Below are 18,331 nucleotides of genomic sequence, written 5' to 3' on the forward strand. Positions count from 1 at the left end.
ATCCTTCCGGGTGCGCCCTCCGCCTTCGGCAGCTGTGCGCCCGGCACAGCCTTGGTCGCCTGGCAACCGCGCGCGCCGAGGAGCCTCGCGCCTTCTCCCCGCTAGATGGCAGTAGGCGCTCGGCGCTGCGACCCCGGCCGCGGAGTAGGGCGCAAGCCTCGCGCGCCCAGCGCTGGGCCCTTCCGCAACCGCCGCGAGCCCCGGAGGCGGGGCCTGGGATGGCGTGTCTCCACCCGGGATCCCGACGGTGAGAACCCCTGTCCATGGAATCATAATGCTGGGGGTGGGGGGTGGAGAGGGGAGGACACCGAAGGTCGCACACCCTGAAAAAAGTCTCCTTTAAATAGAGTCTGGTCATTTTTTAAAAAAAAACATTAAAAATATTCTTCATTCAGCTTCTTGCATTTTAACGATGAGAAAATAATAAAAAAAAAAAAACCTTAATAAATACATTAATTCATTAAAGTTGAACTGTATATCTGTTGCTAAAGTGAGAAGAAGGGGGTTAGGAATAAAAAAGCAAGGTAGGGGAACATGTGGGAAGATGGGAAGAGTAAAAACGGACAAATGAGATGAGAAAAGAAAATGCAGGAGTGGAAGTAGTCAAGGGATGAAGAAGAAAGCTCATCTTTGTCCTTATCTTCGCCTGTCTCACCCTCTGTAAGGGGTGCTTGCTTTTCCCAGGCGTGGTGTGCGGGCTCTGGCTGTCAGAACTTCGGTGTCGGAAATGATCTGTGTCTACGCTGCTCTGTGGCGGCCACAGGCCACATGGGCGATTGCACACCACAGGGGTGGCTCGTGTGACTGAGGAGCTGAATTTAAAATGTTCGAACTTTAATTCATTCACGGTTAAATAACCACAGAGGACTAGTAGCCACTATATTGGACGGGAGGACTCCAGGTGACCAAATCCCCCTCTTGCTAGACCCATGGCTTCCTGTCTCCTTAGCACATTCCTTTTCCCTTCCCTTCCCTTCCCTTCCCTTCCCTTCCCTTCCCTTTCCTTCCTTCCCTCCTTCCCCCCTTCCTTCCTTCCTTCCTTCCTTCCTTCCTTCCTTCCTTCTTTTCTGTATTTATTTGCTAAAGGAGACATGCTGCCAGAGACAGAGAGAGACAGTGAGAAAGAAACTCCCCAAGGCTCCCCCTCCATATCTTAAATCCTCCTTTTGGGATTTTGGTGTGCATTTGCCCCTCCCACCCTGGCTCCCCTCTCTGCATTTCTGACCTGTGGATTATTTCAATTGTTTGGTTTGGGGATATAAACTAAGATCTGTTAAGAGTAATCTAAAATCTAGTACACTTAAATACAAGATCTAGCCAGTATCTCCCATCCTCAATGAACCACTTAGATCAATGTAAGGACACTTGATTTTTCTCATACTCTCTGAGATCTTGATTTACTGATGTTTTGAAGCCAGTACCTAATGTATCTCTGTGTTGCCAGTATTATCAAACATAAGTCTATATGATTGGGCGATAGATTTCTTTGACAGATAAGCATATTTGTTTGATCTTAAAACATCCTTATTAGTAATTTCTGTAGGAAAGGCTAAGTCCAGATGATTCAAATTATATGTATTTACTAAAATATAAACTCCATAAAATCAAGGAGTGCTGTCTGTTTTGTTCACTGGTCTATCCCTATGTCCAGAACAATGCCTTGGATATGTTAGAAGTACATTAAATGTTTTTTAAAATGTGAAAATCTTCAAAAAGTTACTGGAAAATATGTATTATGTAAAAACTGCTTATGGATTTTTAAATTGTTTTGCAACAAATAAACTTGTACTTTAATTCCCTTTTTCCAAGAACTTTTTGAAGTTTCCTTGTATATCGAAAATTGTTTTGTCAGGGCTGGCAGGTGGCATGGTGGTTAAGGGCACTGAACTCCCACAGGGCCAACTGCTGTCCTAGTCCTGGACCTGGCAGCTTGTTTTCTCACTTTCTCTCTCGCTCTCCCACTCTGACCCTCTGGTCAAATTAAACATATAAATAAAGTTAGATAATATAATTCTTAAAAATTGTTTTGTCGAACTCTTTAGATTTAATTTATGATAGCTATAGCTTTGTAGGATTGTGTTTCTATCAATACAATTTCTATTGCATATTGATCAAAGACTTTTAGATTTCAACGTTTAGAATTGAAACTTCAACTCTCAATCAGTGTTGTCATTATCGAAGTTACTAATGTTGGCAGAGTCTGCTGAAGTAACTTCAGGGTTGTACGATAAAGAAATCTTTCTGAGTTGCTTTTTCTTAGTTTTGAATTTTAACACTGAATTTTCTTAGAAAAGTTAATTTTTTCTTTTGTTATAGTTGAGCAAAAAGATGAATTGTATTATTACTGTTATGTTGTAAGAATCTCTGTAGCACCGAACTTTTAATTCTTTTGAGATTTAATATCAAAATCTAAAAGATGGTTTTGAGGAAGGAGAGTTAAATTTATTCACATGTGTCATGCAGATGCCAGCTTCAACATGGAAACCAAGCTTTAAATTGAGATAGTTTAGCATGACATCACCTCAGAAGCAGAGATTTCCAAATTAGATCCTATGATACTGGCAGATAGATGTCTCTGTTTGTGATTAAGAGTTCAATATGTGATTGCAAATTTAGCTAGGAGATTGGATCAAGATGGCAGGCTGAGAACAAGTTTTAGCCTCTCTCTTCCCCTTTCCCAACTCTCTAAAAGTTACAGAAAAGTTAAATGAATACACACACACCTGTGAATATACCCTGATATTAAAAAACATGAAGGGGTGCATTCAATGGACCAGGTATGACAACCTTTAAAAAATAGAAGGCAGATGGGATTGGATTGAAAATGGACAAACTTATACAGAAGTGAAGTCATTCTTGGGGTTGCTCTTTGTGCACACAGAAAGAAGCTATTTGTATCAGCAGGGATCCTTAGATGCTTGTCTGAGTTCCGACTGAGAAAGGGCTGTAGAAAGAGCCGGGTAGGTCAGCCTTTCACACTGATTCGTTTGTGCATGCCGTGGGGGTAACTGAAGAATTGTTCCAGACTGCCCCTGGGAAAAAAAATTGTTCATGTAGGCACCTTTGCTGAAATGCCCTGGCCCGAGGGCGAAGTGATAGGGTACCAGAGGGGAAATGAGCGAAAGGATTGAGAAAGGGTTGGCAAAGGAAGCAGGGGTTAGGCAGGCCCAGTGCTGTGCTCATTCTTTCAGAGGGAAGGCAACGACGTTGCTTCAGCTGTGCAGCGCCTCGTGGTTCGCAAGCCTCTCCTGGCCTTACTGCTAGTTTCCATCTGACCCAGTCAGGCAACTGGATCCAGCTGTTAATAGAAGCTCAGTAATGTTTTAGCCAAAACTCTATTTTACCAGTTGAAACTTGTGTACTTTATCTGCTGTTGTGGTCCGATCTTTCCATTTAAATTCTGGAAAATAACATGCAACTCTGGACTTCTCCCTACCATTAGGCTGGCCATTTTCTTACTTGTTTTAGAACTCTTATTTCTGTGTGTCTGACTTCAGTTTTCCTGGGATAGCACTCCCCTCAGAACTTCTTGGAGAGCTGGTCTGGTGTTGGTTAATTCTTTCAGGTTTTGTTTATCTGAGAATATTCTTGTCTTCTCTTCCCATATGAAGGATAATCTTGCCAGATATAGTATTCTTGGTTGAAATTGTTTTTCACTCAACACTGTGAATATATTTTCCCATTCTTTCCTTGCTCACATTGTTTCCGATGAGAGGTCCACTGTTAGGATATCCTTTGACATTTCTCTCTTGCCAGTCTGAGTATCTTGTCTTTGTCTGTGGTTTTGGTTGTTCTGGCTATAATGTGTCTTGGAGAAGATCTTCTTGGGTTGATCCTACATAGGATCCTTTGTATTTCTTGAGTTTGGATCTTTGAGTGCCTCTCTGTCTTTGGAAAGTTTTCTTCCAGGATTTCTTGGGATAGATTGTCAATGCCCTCTTAGTCTCTTTACCTTCTGGGATACCAATTATCCGGATGTTTGGATATTTAATGGTGCCTAGTATTTCTCGTATATTATGCTCATTTTGGAGGGGGCTATTTTCTCAGTCTTCATGGTGGATTTTACTAGTTCTGCATTTCTGTCTTCTACATCTGAGATTCAATTTTCTGTATGATCTAGTCTGCTTTTAATACTTTCAAAGGAGGTTTTGACTTCCTGTATTATAGCCTCCATATCCAACAGTTCCATTTGATTATTTTTTTATGGTGTATATTTCCTCTTTCAGCTCTTGCAAGAAATTCCTCACCTCCTGGAACTCATCAGCTTTTTTCTTCTGTTGTTCATTGTCTCTCTTCTCTTCCATCTCTGTTAGCTTTGTCACTTTGAATACTCTAAATTCTTTATCAGACATTTCCATGAGTTCCATTGTACTGTCTGTGGATGAAAAAGAGTTATTTTTTTCCTTTGGGGGAGAGGTATTTTCTTGGCTTCGCATATTTCTTGTGCCCCTGTGGTGATTTGTAGTCATCTCATGGGTTATTCATTTCTTCCTAATTTCTAGAAGATCATTCTGAGCGATCAGAGGTGCACAGGAGGATGTGGTCTGCAAACTCTTTGGCATTGCGTTTTTTTCCCTTTGTGTTGCAGATTCAGTGGGAGTTGATGAATGTGAGGACCCAAATAGTATTCGGATTTTGGCAACTTTTCGCTTAGATCTGTCTAGACACTCAGTCCATGGAGGCAGGGTAAATTCTCAGCAGAACATCTTCATTGTTCTTATATCTGAGATCGCTAGATCTCAGCTCTCCTAGGGACTCCTCGAGATTAGAATTCTATACTTAGTAAAACTATCGTTCAAGTGTGGCTGCTAAATAAACACATTTTAAAACACACACACTCAAGTTTTATCACCCACAAGTATATATATATGAAAGAATAACTAAAGGATGTCTTCCAAGTCTGCACCTTCAGCCTCATTAAAAAACAAAATCAAAGAAGGAAGTGTGGAATAAAAGAAGCAGTGATGAACAGAGAAAGCTTAGAAGATGAGACTACTCATGTCGGTACTTTTTTTTGGCGTCAACACATGGGGCAGATACAGACACGGACTGTCATAGTGTGAATAACGTGTGTTGTAGCAGAGAAGCCTCAATATCTCAGGTGAGGTTCCTTACACATACCACAAGAGTCCAGCGAGGGTCAGTGTGTGATTCTGCTCCGTGAAGTCATTTAGTGTCTCAGGCTGTTTACATCAAGTGACTTCGTGATCCTCCAGGGCCTTGGACGAAGCTACACATCTCTTAGTGATGGCTAGAAGATGCATGACAAGAGGGAGTGAGGATTCTTTGGAAGTTTTAGGAACTGGGAAATATATCCACATTTTATCTGTTATAGAGTACAGTCACATCGTCTCACAGAATTGCAGGCAAGTCTGCAAAAGTTTTCCCTCTGCCTAGGGAGAAAATAAAATGATGTCTAGTGAACACATAGCATGGCCTGTACCACAATAATGAATTCTAGACATTCAAAACAATGTTTGTCTTGGGACCAGCAGGTGGCATGGTGGTTTTGCATAAAAGGCACTGGGCTCCTATATGGCCGACTGTGGTCCAAGTCCTAGACCTGGTGGCTTGCTTTCTCACTTTCCCTCTCTCTTTCTCTGGCTCTCTCTGGTCAAACTGGAAAATAATAATAATAATAATAAATAAAGTTAAGCAACAATAATTCTAAAAAACTTTGTCTTAATATATATGCTAAAAATGTAAGGTTTGGGAGTGCCTACATACCTGTCTCTGTAATTCTGTCCAGAGGATTGCAGAACCTGGAGGGCTGCTATGCATCTGTACGATGCAGAATTTACTGATCTCGTTAGTCTTTGTAACTAGAAACACACACACATGTTCGATATTTTAGAAACTAGCTGTGCTATACTTTGGAAAAGGTATCCCATTTTATTGTGTTGCTAAGCACTGTACAGAAATTAACAGCTGTAGGGAACCAGCAGTTAGCGTAATGGCTATGTCGCTGGACTCCCATGTAGTCAACCGCGGTTTGCGTCCCGGACCCGGTGGCTTAAAACTCACGCCGGGCATGTGTGCGTGCGTGCCCAAGATCCCGAGAGGAGAATGGAGGAGAAGGGATTGCGGCGTGACCATACCCCCTGGGGGGTGATTTCTTGCTTTCTCTCTCTATGTCTTTCTCTGTCTGTCTGGCGAGCGTACGTGCCCTATAGCGAAAAACTTCTCCAAAAAAAAAAAGAAATTAACAGCTGTATTGGTCTAGAAATGTTAAGCTTAATTTTTTCCCATTTGTTTTTTTTTTTTTTTTTTTTTGAAAGGTTTTCATTAAAGGGGGCGGGGGCCCGCCTCCTCCATTCTCCTCTCGGAATCTTGGGCATGCACGCACAGGCGCCCTGCGTGAGTTTTAAGCCACCGGGTCTGGGTCGCAAACCGCGCTTGACTACGTGGGAGTCCAGCGACATAGCCATTACGCTAACTGCTGGTTCCCAATTTTTTCCCATTTGTAATGTGCTATATGAAATATATAAAGTCTTATCAACATGGATTTGATTACAGAAACTAAAAAAGTTTTCTCTAAATTATGAAAACAAGAAGATACTATGTTTTCCCCAATTCAATTCTCAGAAATGAAGTTTGATGACATCACATGTTTTTGATGCTTGGCAATAATATCGTTACTTAATATATGATTTCCTTATGAGTGACCAGAGGTTTGTTAGAAACTTTTATAGGTTCTACTGAAAACTAAATTCCATTTGAGTATTTTACCCTCCCAGCTAATTTTTAAATGAAATGATAAATGAAAGTTAATTCTGTAAGGCTTCATAAATTTTCATTTTAAAACAGTTCAATTAATTAATGTTTTATAATGAGGCCTGTATAGCATCTGTTCCCTTCACTCTTTTTTTTAGAGAGTTGGTTTGTTTGTTTTTGTTTTTTTTTTTTTTTTTTTTTTTTGTTTTTTGGGCCTTTGCTTCGCCACAAAGAAAAAATCACCCCCCGAGGGGATAGCCACGCTGCGCTCCCTTCTCCTCTACTCTCCTCTTGGGATCTTGGGCATGCACACACGCACGCCTGGCATGAGTTTAAGCTGCCGGGTCTGGGACGTGAACTGCGGTCGACTACATGGGAGTCCAGCAACATGCCATTACGCTAACTGCTGGTCCTCCTTCACTCCTGATTGATATGTATATCCCAAACCCTGAGAGTCAGGTCTTTTGCTGACAATGATGATCTTGGTCTAGGCTGTTACAGGCACTTCCTTATTTAACAAAATATATATATGGAACCAGCAGATAGCATAGTGATTAAGGTGCTGGATTCTCACATGGCTGACTGTGGTTCAAGTCTCAGATCCAGTGGCTGGAAAATCATGCCGGGTATATGTGTATGCATTCCCAAGATTGCAGGAGGAGAATGGAAGAGAAGGGATTGCTGTGTGGCCTTACCTCCGGAGAGTAGGAATAAGAAATGTGTATATAGGGAACCAGCAGTTAGTGTAATGGCTGTGTCGCTGGATTCCCACGTAGTCGACCGCGGTTCGCGTCCCGGACCCGGTGGCTTAAAACTCACGCCTGGCGCGTGTGCGTGTGTACCCAAGATCCCGAGAGGAGAATGGAGGAGAAGGGATTGCGGCGTGGCCATCCCCTCTGGGGGGTGATTTCTTGCTTTCTGTCTCTATGTCTCTCTCTGTCTGTCTGGCGAGCGCACGCGCCCTATAGTGAAAAACCTCTCAAAAAAAAAAAAAAAAGAAATGTGTATATATATGCATTTATATGTATATATATTATATTGCGTCATTGGGAAAGTCATGATATATTTTTGCATAGAAAAATATGTCATGACTTTCCTGACAACCTAATATATATACACATATATAATCAAGCATATTTGTAGGAGTATTTTCTAAATATATTAACCAAATGTGGAATTTTCCTTTTCTGAAGAAAAAATACTTATTTTTCCTTTTGAGTATCATAATAAAATCACGGTTATAGACATACGTTCTTCAATTAATTATATTTAAGAAAAATGTTTCGGCCTGTCGACGAGAGGATATTGCCTAGTCTAAGGGCACAGATAACGTATCTTGCTGGGGATTTTGGAAGTAGGGGAAACTCCCTCCTATCTACCCCTTACTCACACCTAAGGTAGATTTTAAAAGCCTTCATTTGTGGGGCTGGCAGGTGGCATGGTGGGCAAGGGTGCTGGACTCCCATGTGGCAGACTGTGGTTCAAGTCTGGACCTGGCAGCTTGCTCTCTCCCTTTCTCTCTCCTCTATCTCTCTGTCCTTCTCTGGTCAAATTAAAATAAATAAGAATAAATAAAGTTAGATAAAATATTTCTTTAAAGAAAATCCCTGGGGGCTGGCAAGTGGTATGGTGGTTAAGGGCGCTGGACTCCCACATGGCTGACTGCAGTTCAAGTCCCAGACCTGATGGCTTGCTTTCTCACTCTCTCACTTTGTCCCTCTCTGGTCAAATTTTAAAAAAAGTAAATAAATAAAGTTTATTTATTTTATTTATTCATTTTATTTATTCATTCATTTATTTTAATTTGACCAGAGAGAGACACACAGAAAAAGAGAGAAGAAAGTTAGAAAGCAAGCCACCAGGTCCAGGACTCAAACCATGGTTGGCCATGTGGGACCGTCCAGCCCCTTAACCACCACACCTCCTGCCGGTCCCAAATAAAATAATTCTTTAAAAAATAAAGCCCTTATCTTATCTGTGGGGCCTGCAGGAGGTTGGTGGTTAAAAGCGGTGATTCCCACATAGTTGCTTTCTCACTTTCCCTTTTTCTCTTTCTATGTTCACATAATAATAAATAAATAAATAAATAAAGAAATAAAGTTAAATGAAAAAATTATGAAAGAAAAAACCCTAATCTATCAGGTAAAAGTTTTATCTATTACATTATATACTGTTAGTTTGCAGTTGAACAGTAAGAAAGTTCATTTTTTCCCCCTGAGTTCTAGGTTATGGAGAAAAATAAAAAGAAGAGTTTAAAACACTTGATGATTTTTTAAAATTTAACTTTATTTATTTATTTATTTATTTATATTTTACCAGAGAGGGACAGAGAGAGAGAGAGAGAGAGTGAGAAAAATAAAGCAAGCCACCAGGTACAGGATTCGAACCTCAGTCGGCCATGTGGGAGTCCAGCACCCTTAGCTACCACGCCACTTGCCAGCCCCAACACTTGATGATTTTTGTATGTCAAATAGTGCCCATCTTGAGCCTAGTTTGCAGTTGCTTAAACTTTGCACAGACATTTTCATTCATTTATTTATTTGTGTGCTACTTTATTTCAGGCCAGGAATATATCACTTTATTTTTCAAGCTGAAGCTTCAGACATTATTTCAGTTTTAGTATATACAATCTTTCTAAAACTACAATAGTTAACAGAAAGATTAGCGGGCCAGCAGATGGCCTAGTGGTTTCATCACTGTACTCCCACATGTCCAACTGTGGTTCAAGTCCCAGACCCGATGGCTTGAAAATCATGCCAGGTATGTGTGCCAGGTATGTATACCTAAGATTCAGGGAGGAGAATGGAAGAGAAGGGATTGCAGGGTGACCATCTCCCCCAGGAGATGATTTCTCACCTTCCCTCTCACTGTCTCTGTCTCTCTTTCTCTGGCAAGTGTACATCCCACAAGGCAAAAACCTTTAAAACAAGATGAGTGTGTATATATTCTGCAACAATTAAAAAGGGTACTTTCTTATACATTGCAAGGATATGACCTTCAGGGTATATATTACCATTTTAATTCTCAAAGGAGTGTCTACGGAAATAACCATACTCTGCAGAAATGATAATTAATGTGGTTTATTCTACGTGTGGGATTGACTGACTGGTCCAGAGAAAGAAAAGGTGTTACTCAGGGTGCTCAGATGCAGTGGTTCTTTTCATTCGGTTTGAGAAGGAGAGTTGCCAGTCAGCATGAGGAGTCTTGTACAGGGCCTGGCCCAGGAAGGGGGGACATCTGAAAGCAGGGGCAGGGGAGGTGCAGTAAGTTATAGGTGAGTTGGAAAGTCTTAGGTTCGTGATTGGGAACAGAAGCCCAAGTCTCTGTCTCAGAAGGAAGAGCTAATGAATGTCTATGTTTTACTTTAAGAGATAAGCAGCTCACTGTGGCTCCTAAAGGGTATACGCCAGGGACAGGATGTAGGCAGTGTCCTTCACCAGTGGACCAAAGCGGGCCTGTTAATGTTTGTAGGCAGGACTTCTCCCAGGCCCTTCGGAAAGAATTTTGGAATAGGAAAATCCGTCAGACTTTTGTCCTCAGGAAGACGGGAAAGAGATGAAAAGAATCATTAAGTTTTCACTTAGGGATAGTTATTTCTTAGGATAGCATTGGAATCTAGAGACGTGATCGCTTTTATATTTGTGTCAACATTGAAATGATGCAATTTGTGAACTTGTTTAAGTTAAAACGTATACGGTGATTTTCATTCTGTCTTTTTGGTTTCTCCTGGAACTTCACAATAATTATTTTTTGTAAACGTAGCTTAAGCAACAAGAGATTCCAGATGACTGAATCACGCCCTTTGTCTATTTATGCTTTCCATTCTGTCCGCATTTGCTTCATGTACTCTGGATTTCTGTTGTTGGGTGTTGAATGTTTATCATTGTCCTATTTTCCAGATATATAGCGCTTCTATTGTTAGGGCCTTCCTTGTATTTACTGATATTCCTTGTCAGAAAGTCTATTCTGTCTGAGGTCATATGGACATTCCACCTCTTATGGTTATTATTTACATGATATTCAACTAATGTGTATACTTGTGGTTTTAAAAAATATTTATTTAATTTGATTTATTCATTCATTTATTTAAACTTGACCAGAAAGAGAGAGAGGAAAAGTGAGAAAGCAAGCCACCAGGTCAGGGAACTCAAACTATGGTCGGCTATGTGGGGGTGTCCAGTGCCTTAACCACCATGCCATGCCACCTGCTGGCCCCATAGTTGTGGTTTTTAAGTGGTTAGTTTCTTCCATGAGGAAGAAATAGAGAGAAAGAGAGAGTCAGAGAGACAGCCTGTTCAGAGTAAAACACAGGAGGTACCGTCTCAAGAGGAAAAGGCAAGTTTATTGAGAAGAAGAGCACTGGGTCTGAACCCAGAGGTGCTTCAGCCCCTGCTGAGTAGAGAAGTATTACAGGGAGGGTGGAGGGGCAGGGGCACTTTGAATAGCCTACTTGCCACTGTGACCTTATCAGCCCACCTATGGGTGTCACTGCCAGGAAGGGAGGGCTCTGGCCGGAGGGTTCTGGCCAAAGGTCGCTGTGACCACCTGCTTGTTTTCTGATGGAAAATTACCTAAAGGCCATTCTGGGGCCATCTAACACAGACAGACAGATAGCACCTCCGACAGGGTCCTGAGGCCTTGCCCTATCTCCAGTTTCAGCCGGCCTGGATCATGGTGCATGTGCCCTCTGTACTCAGAGGTCTTTGGATCCAAACCTGGGGCCTTTCCCCAGGGACCGGCCTCAGAGCGTTATGCTTCACCACGGAACCATCCCTGACCCGTAATTACCTACTGGGTCTAAGTGTGTTTAGACAACAAGTAGTTTGATCTTGTTTTGTTTTTTAATACAACAACGTGGCAACCTTTGTCTTTCTTTTTTTTTTTTTCTTTTTTCTTTTTTGAGAGTTTTTTGCTATAGGGAGCGTGTGCTTACATGCAAGACAGAGAGAGACAGAGAGACAGAAAGTGAGAAATCACCCCCCAGGGGGAATGGCCACGCTGCAATCCCTTCTCCATTCTCCTCTCGGGATATTGGGCACACACACACGTGCCCACCGTGAGTTTAAGCCACCGGGTCCGGGACTCGAACCATGGTCAACTACATGGGAGTCCAGTGACATAGCCATTACGCCAACTGCTGGTCCCCTTCCTTTTTTTAATTTTTTTTCTTCTTTTGAGGCAGCTTCCCACCTGCTGTTTTAAGACTGGCCTGAACTTGTGATCCTCCTGCCTCCGCCTTCAGGTAGCTGGGCTTGCAATGAGGAGTTAGCCAGATAGAGCAGAAAGTCCTGAGATAATGACAGAAAGACCTCTGCCTCATCCATCGCTGCTTTTCAGGGCTTACAGTTGGACTCCCTCCTCCCTTTCTGACACCAAGAAGAGGAAACTTGTCTCACTTTTTTATTACCTAAGTTTTCCTTCAAAAGACCTAGAAAAGGTTACTCTCTTCCCTCCCACCATTGCTCATATGCACACAGGAGTTTTCTGAGATGTTTGGCTAATAGCCCGCTTTCCAATGGAGGCAATCAACTGCTATGGGTAAACCGTGCTCCTACCTTTAAAGTCCTCCTGGGCATGCTTATGACTCCCCCATTAGGTGCTAAGTTCTGTATCTGACTAGAAGTAGCAGTCCAGGACAACAAAAACCTGTGAAAGCAAACAAAAGAGCCAGCTGCAATGACAGACCTCCCTCCTAAATATTCATAAGGCCCCACAAAAAAAGTAACACCCTTGGACCAGCAGGTGGCGTAATGGTTATAGTGCTGGACTCCCCATGGCCAGTTATGGTTTGAGTACTGAACCCAGAGGCTTGAAACTCATGCCAGATGTGTGTGCATGCATGCCGGAAATACTGAGAGGAGAATGGAGGAGAAGGGATTGCTGAGTGACCATTCCCCCCAGGGGCTAATTTCTTACTTTCTGTCTCTCTTCTCTCTCCAGCAAGCTTATGTGCCCTATAGTGAAAATCTCTCTCGAAAAAAATAGTAACACCTAACCCCATTCCCAGTGTAATTGTTCTCTGACAGTTGCCCACCCAATCACCTTTCTGGTGTGGGGTGTATTTTTCAGTTAAAATATTATTAATTTTTCTTTAAAAAAATGTTTCTTTTTCTACTTGTGCTTTCAGCTTCTTTCTGCATCTCAGAGCAGGTCTCTAACCTTATAGGCCGGTCCCCAAAGAGCCAAGTATGTCATAACAATGCTCCCAAGCTTCCCATGTGGTAACAGGATGACAGGTGTATACCACTGCACCTGGCGTACAGTCTTTGTCTTTTGATTTTTTTTTTCTTTTTAAAGTGTATTTGACTGTTTTATTCACATTTAGTATAATTACTGATATATTTAGTTTTTTTTTTTTTTTTTTTTGTTTTACAGAGGGGGTGGGGGCTGGGGTGTGTGTGCTGCCAAGAGAGAAAGAGAAAGGGAGAAAGTGAGAAGGCACTTCCCTTGGGAATGGTCACGCTGCAGTTCCCTTCCAATTTTTCCCTCCTTTTGAGATTTTGGGCATGCATACACATGTGCCCAGTGTGTTTCTGAACTGGGTCTGAGACCCAAACTACTATGTTTAACCGTATGGGATCCAGCTGCCTTAACCAACATGCTATGGGCTGATGGCCCCCCCCACAGGTTAATGTTTAAAAAATCAAATTTGGGGGCCCAGCAGGTGGTGTAGTGGTTAAGGGCACTGGACTCCCACATGACCAACTGCGGTGTGAGTCCTGGACCTGGAGGCTTGCTTTCTCACTTTCTCTCTCTCTCTCTCACACACACACATACACAGTCTGTCCATCTCTGGTCTCATTAAAATAAATAAATAAATGAGAATAAATAAAGTTAGATAAAATAATTCTTTAAAAATATTTTTTAAATCAAATTTGGGAAATTTTTGGCCCATATTTGTTCAAATAGTTCTTTCCTTTTTCTTTCTTTCCTCCTAATGGGATTCCCTTTACATATATGTTGAAATACTTTACATTTTTTCATAAATCTCTGAAACTGTTTTTCTTCAATCTGTTCTTTGTTTCTCAGGTTGTAAACTTTCTACTAATATGATTTGTAACTTTACTGATTTTTTATTCTGATAACCTTCAATCTGCTTTTAGACCCATCTCATAAATTATTTTCTTTCTGTTCTTTTTTTAAAGAATTTTTTGCCATGGGGTGTATGTGCTCGCCCGAGAGACACAGAGAAAGGCAGTGTGATGGAAAATGAGAATCATCCCGCAGAGAGGATGTCCACATTGCATGCAATCCTTCTCCATTCTCCTCCCAGGATTTTGGGCACACATGTCCACACAAATATGATGTTCAAGCCACTAGGTCTGGGGCTTGAACTGCAGTTGGCCATGTGGGAGTCCAGTACCTCAATCCCCTATGCCATCTGCTGGCCTCTAGTAAACTCTTCATATGTGTTATTTTGCTTTTCTTCTCTGGAATTTTAATTTCAGTGTTTGCTATAGCTTCTAGTAGTAATTCCTATTTGTTGAATCATTGTTATTATATTTTACTGTAATTTTGGAACATATTATTTCCAAACCTTCTAGTTTCTACTCACTTCTTTTCCTCACTCTGAGTATGGGTCATACTTCCCTATTACTTTGCATGTCTAGTGATTTTTTTTTTTTTTTTAAGAATTAACTTTACTTATTTATTTATTTTAATCAACAAGGGAGAGAGGAAATGAGAAAGCTGCCTGGTCTGGGACTCGAAACGCAGTTGGCCACGTGGGAGTCCAGTGCCCACAACTACCATGCCACCTGTCAGCCCCTCTAATGATTTTTAATTGAATATTGGACATAGAAGGCAACATATCATTGCAACTCTGGAATCTGTTTTATTTTTCGGAAGGTTGTTTGTTTTCTAGCATTTTGCCTGGGATTATACTGAAGACTGCTCTCACAGTTATTGCTGCTGAATTTTTTTTTTTTTTTCAGAGAGATTTTTGCTATAGGGTGCATGTACTTGCCACAGAGAGACAGAGAGACAGAAAGTGAGAAATCGTCCCCCAGGGACGATGACCATGCTGCAGTCCCTTCTCCATTTTCCTCTCAGGATTTTGGGGATGAGTTTCAAGCCAGTTGGTCCGGGACTCAAGCTGCGGTCAGCCATGTCGGAGTCCAGTGACATTACCATTATGCCATCTGCTGGTCCCTCTGCTCATTTGTTTATTCTTATTTTTTTAACCTGACTTCCTGGATGTTTACTCATGTCTGCTTTAGTTTAGTGACCAGCCGATGCTTTAGGCAGAGGTTGTTTACAAACTTTGATTCCAGGGACCAGCGGATGGCGTAATGGTTACGTCGCTGGACTCCCACATAGGTAACCACGGTTCAAGTCCCAGACCCAGCGACTTCAAACTCACACCAGGTGTGTGTGCATGCATGCTCAAAATCCCTAAAGGAGAATGGAGGAAAAAGAATTGCAGTGTGGCCATCTCCCTCGGGGGTGATTTCTCGCTTTCTGTCTCATTGTCTCTCCAGCGAGCGCACATGCCCTGTATCAATAATCTCTCTCTAAAAACAAAAAAACCTTGATTCCATAAGCCTTCTACCCTTTGCCGATCTCTGTGTATGAGTTAGGGAAAGCTTCCAGAGTTGCAGGCAGTTCTCAAGTCTCTGTGTTTCACTTTTTGCTAGGCTCACATGGCTCTCTACAACCTGGTCATAGTTTCACAATCAGGCAGAGGGGTGTAGATAACTCTCATCTGCTCAAATAGCCCCATGAAATTTCTGACTAGTTTACCTCTTATCACAACTGCAGCTAAACAACTGAGTTTTAACATCCCGTGTCCAGCGCATTCATGTCCGACCAAGTATGCTGCGTTCTGGCAGAACTCTTTTTCTCCTCCTTTCTCCTCTACTTTGAATCGAGCCTGCCATCTCTGGCAGGAAAACTGGAGACTTCCATGCCCTACCGCAGCCTGGCAGAACTACCATTCTTACCAAGCTATGTGTCGGTTGGTGCAGAAGGAAATGCCAGGCATCTCAGGCAAGAGGTCATGGTTCGCCCTTGTTGTTATCTGACGTTCTGGATATATTTCAGAAATAAATGTTTTTCCTGCTGGCTTGGTGGTGCAGCAGTAATGCACTACTCAAGGATGCTGGATCCATATGGTCCTGTACGTGCCAGTACGGCGTGCCTGTGCCCCGGCAGACCTGTGTGTGCTGGTACGGTGTGCCTGTGCCCCGGCAGACCTGTGTGTGCTGGTATGGCGTGCCTGTGCCCCGGCAGACCTGTGTGTGCTGGTACGGTGTGCCTGTGCCCCGGCAGACCTGTAAGTACTGGGTGTGCACACCCATGGCTCTGGCTGGCTGGGCAGGCCTGGGTAGGTGGGTGTGGAGGATTGCGGTGTGAGGCTCTGTTGAGAGGACTCCTTTCTGTCTTTCTCCCATTCTCTCTCTGTTTCTCTCTCTTTGCCTCTTACTCTCATATAAGAAGTAATCTTTTTTAAAAAAGAAGAAATGTTGGGGCCAGCAGGTGTAATGGTGGTTAAGGCACTGGACTCCCACCAGGCTGACCACAGTTCAGGTCCCAAATCTGATGGCTCAAAAGCCATGCTCGGTGTGTATGCATGCCCAGAATCCCAAGAGGAGGATGGAAGAGAAGGGATTGTGATGTGGCCATGTCACCTGGGAGTGATTTCTTACTTTCCCTCTCACTGTCTCTCTGTCTCTCGGAAGCACACTTGCCCTATGGCAAAAACTTGATTAAAATAAAAAAGAACTGCTTTTCAATTTGTTTGCCTTTGCTCAATTTCCAGTGCTCTGAAATGGTTGTTTGATTCTTTGTTTATTTTTAATTTGACCGGGGAGGGACAGAGCGAGGAGAGTGAGAAAACAAGTCACCAGGTCTGGGACTTGAACCATGGTTGGCCATGTAGGAGTCCAGTGCCCTTAACTACCATGCCACCTGCTGGCCTGTATTTATTTATTTTTTGAGCAATTTTTGCCTTAAGGTGAACATATTCACCAGAGAGACAGAGAGATACAAAGTGAAAAATCACTCCCTGGGGGGATGGCCATGCTGCAATCCCTTCTCCTCCTTTCTCCTCTCAGGATTTTGGGCACGCACACACATGCATGTGGTGTGAGTTTCAAGCTGCCAAGTCTGGGACTGGAACTGTAGTTGACCATGTGGGAGTCCACATGTACTACGCCACCTGCTGGCCCCTGAAATGGTTGTGTTTGATAATCGAAATCCTTACCCCCTTCATGTCCCTTTAGCCTCCCACATTTATCATTTTCTTTTTTAAAAATATTTACTTAATTTTATTTATTATTATTTTAAAATTTGACCAGAGAGAGATATGGGAACTGAGAGAGCAAGTTACCAGATCCGGGACTTGAACCATGGTTAGCCATGTGAGTCCAGCACTTTAACCACCATACCACCTGCTGGCTCCTATAATTTTCTTAAATATATGCTCTATGTGTACTTAGAACTATAACAAAAAGTATCATAACTTTTGCTTTATTTGTCAAATATAATTTAGAAAATCAAGAAGGAAAACCTGTTGTATTTATTTACATTTTTACTATATTCTTCCTTCTTTCCTGATGTCCCAAACATCCTTATTGAAAGTTTCATTTCTGTTTAGAGAAATCCTGTGACCATTCTTTTGGAATATGTCTACTGGTGCTAAATGCTTTGTTTCGGGACCAGCAGTTAGCGTAATGACTATGTCGCTGAACTCTCATGTAGTCGACCACGATTCGAGTCCTGGACCCGGTGGCTTAAATTCATACTGGGCGTGTGTGCATGCGTGTCCAAGATCCCGAGAGGAGAACAGAGGAGAAGGGATTGTGGCGTGGCCATCCCCCATGGGGGGTGATTTCTCGCTTTCTGTCCCCTCTGTCTTTCTGGTGAGCGCACGCACCCTATAGCAAAAAACCCTTTAAAAAAAAAAAAAAAAAAAGAAGCTTTCTTTCATCTGAGAATACCTTCATCTTTTCTTCATTTGTGAAGATTATCTTCCCACAATATAGAACTCTGTGTTGATACTTCTTTTAGCAGTTGAAGAACGTTGTCTCACTTCCTTCTGACCTCTGTGGTTTCTGTTGAGAACTCTCCTATAATGTGAATTCCTTTCCACCATAGGAAACATCTTGTTTCTCTACTTTCTTTATATATATGATATAATATAAATAATATATATGTATTATTTAAAAAATATTTTAAAAAATATTTTATTTTATTCATTACTATTTTTAAATTGAACAGAGAGAGAGAGAGAAAATGAGAAAGCAATGGGACCAGCAGTTAACGTTATGGCTATGTTGCTGGACTCCCATGTAGTGGACCACAGTTCGAGTTCCGGATCCGGTAGCTTAAACTCACACTGGGCGCACTCACGCTGGGCGCGTGTGCATGCGTGCCCAAGATCCTGAGAGGAGGATGGAGGAGAAGGGATTGTGGCATGGCCATCCCCCGGGGGGGTGATTTCTCACTGTCTGTCTCTGTCTTTCTGGTGAGCGCACGCACACTATAGCAAAAACCCTCTCAAAAAAAAAGAAAAAGAAAAAGAAAACCAGGAAGCAAGTCGCCAGATCCAGGACTCAAGCCATGGTCAGTCATGTGGGAATCCAGCTCCTCAAACACTGTGCCCCTGCCAGGCCAT

At 42.3% G+C, this 18,331-nt stretch overlaps 1 long non-coding RNA gene across 3 annotated transcripts in view; it reads left to right on the forward strand.

Moving 5' to 3' along the window:
* Window positions 1–63: 63 nt before the first annotated feature.
* The window catches only part of LOC102472034 (uncharacterized), a 42,587-nt gene continuing 24,319 nt past the window's right edge, over window positions 64–18,331 (forward strand). For all 3 annotated transcript variants that reach the window (XR_003550871.1, XR_335798.3, XR_003550870.1), the window contains exon 1: window positions 64–247. This is a non-coding gene — a long non-coding RNA (uncharacterized LOC102472034). The remainder of the gene's footprint in view (window positions 248–18,331) is intronic.

This window comes from Tupaia chinensis, unplaced genomic scaffold, assembly GCF_000334495.1.
Source record: "Tupaia chinensis unplaced genomic scaffold, TupChi_1.0 Scaffold000539_1, whole genome shotgun sequence".
Classification (NCBI taxonomy): domain Eukaryota; kingdom Metazoa; phylum Chordata; class Mammalia; order Scandentia; family Tupaiidae; genus Tupaia; species Tupaia belangeri.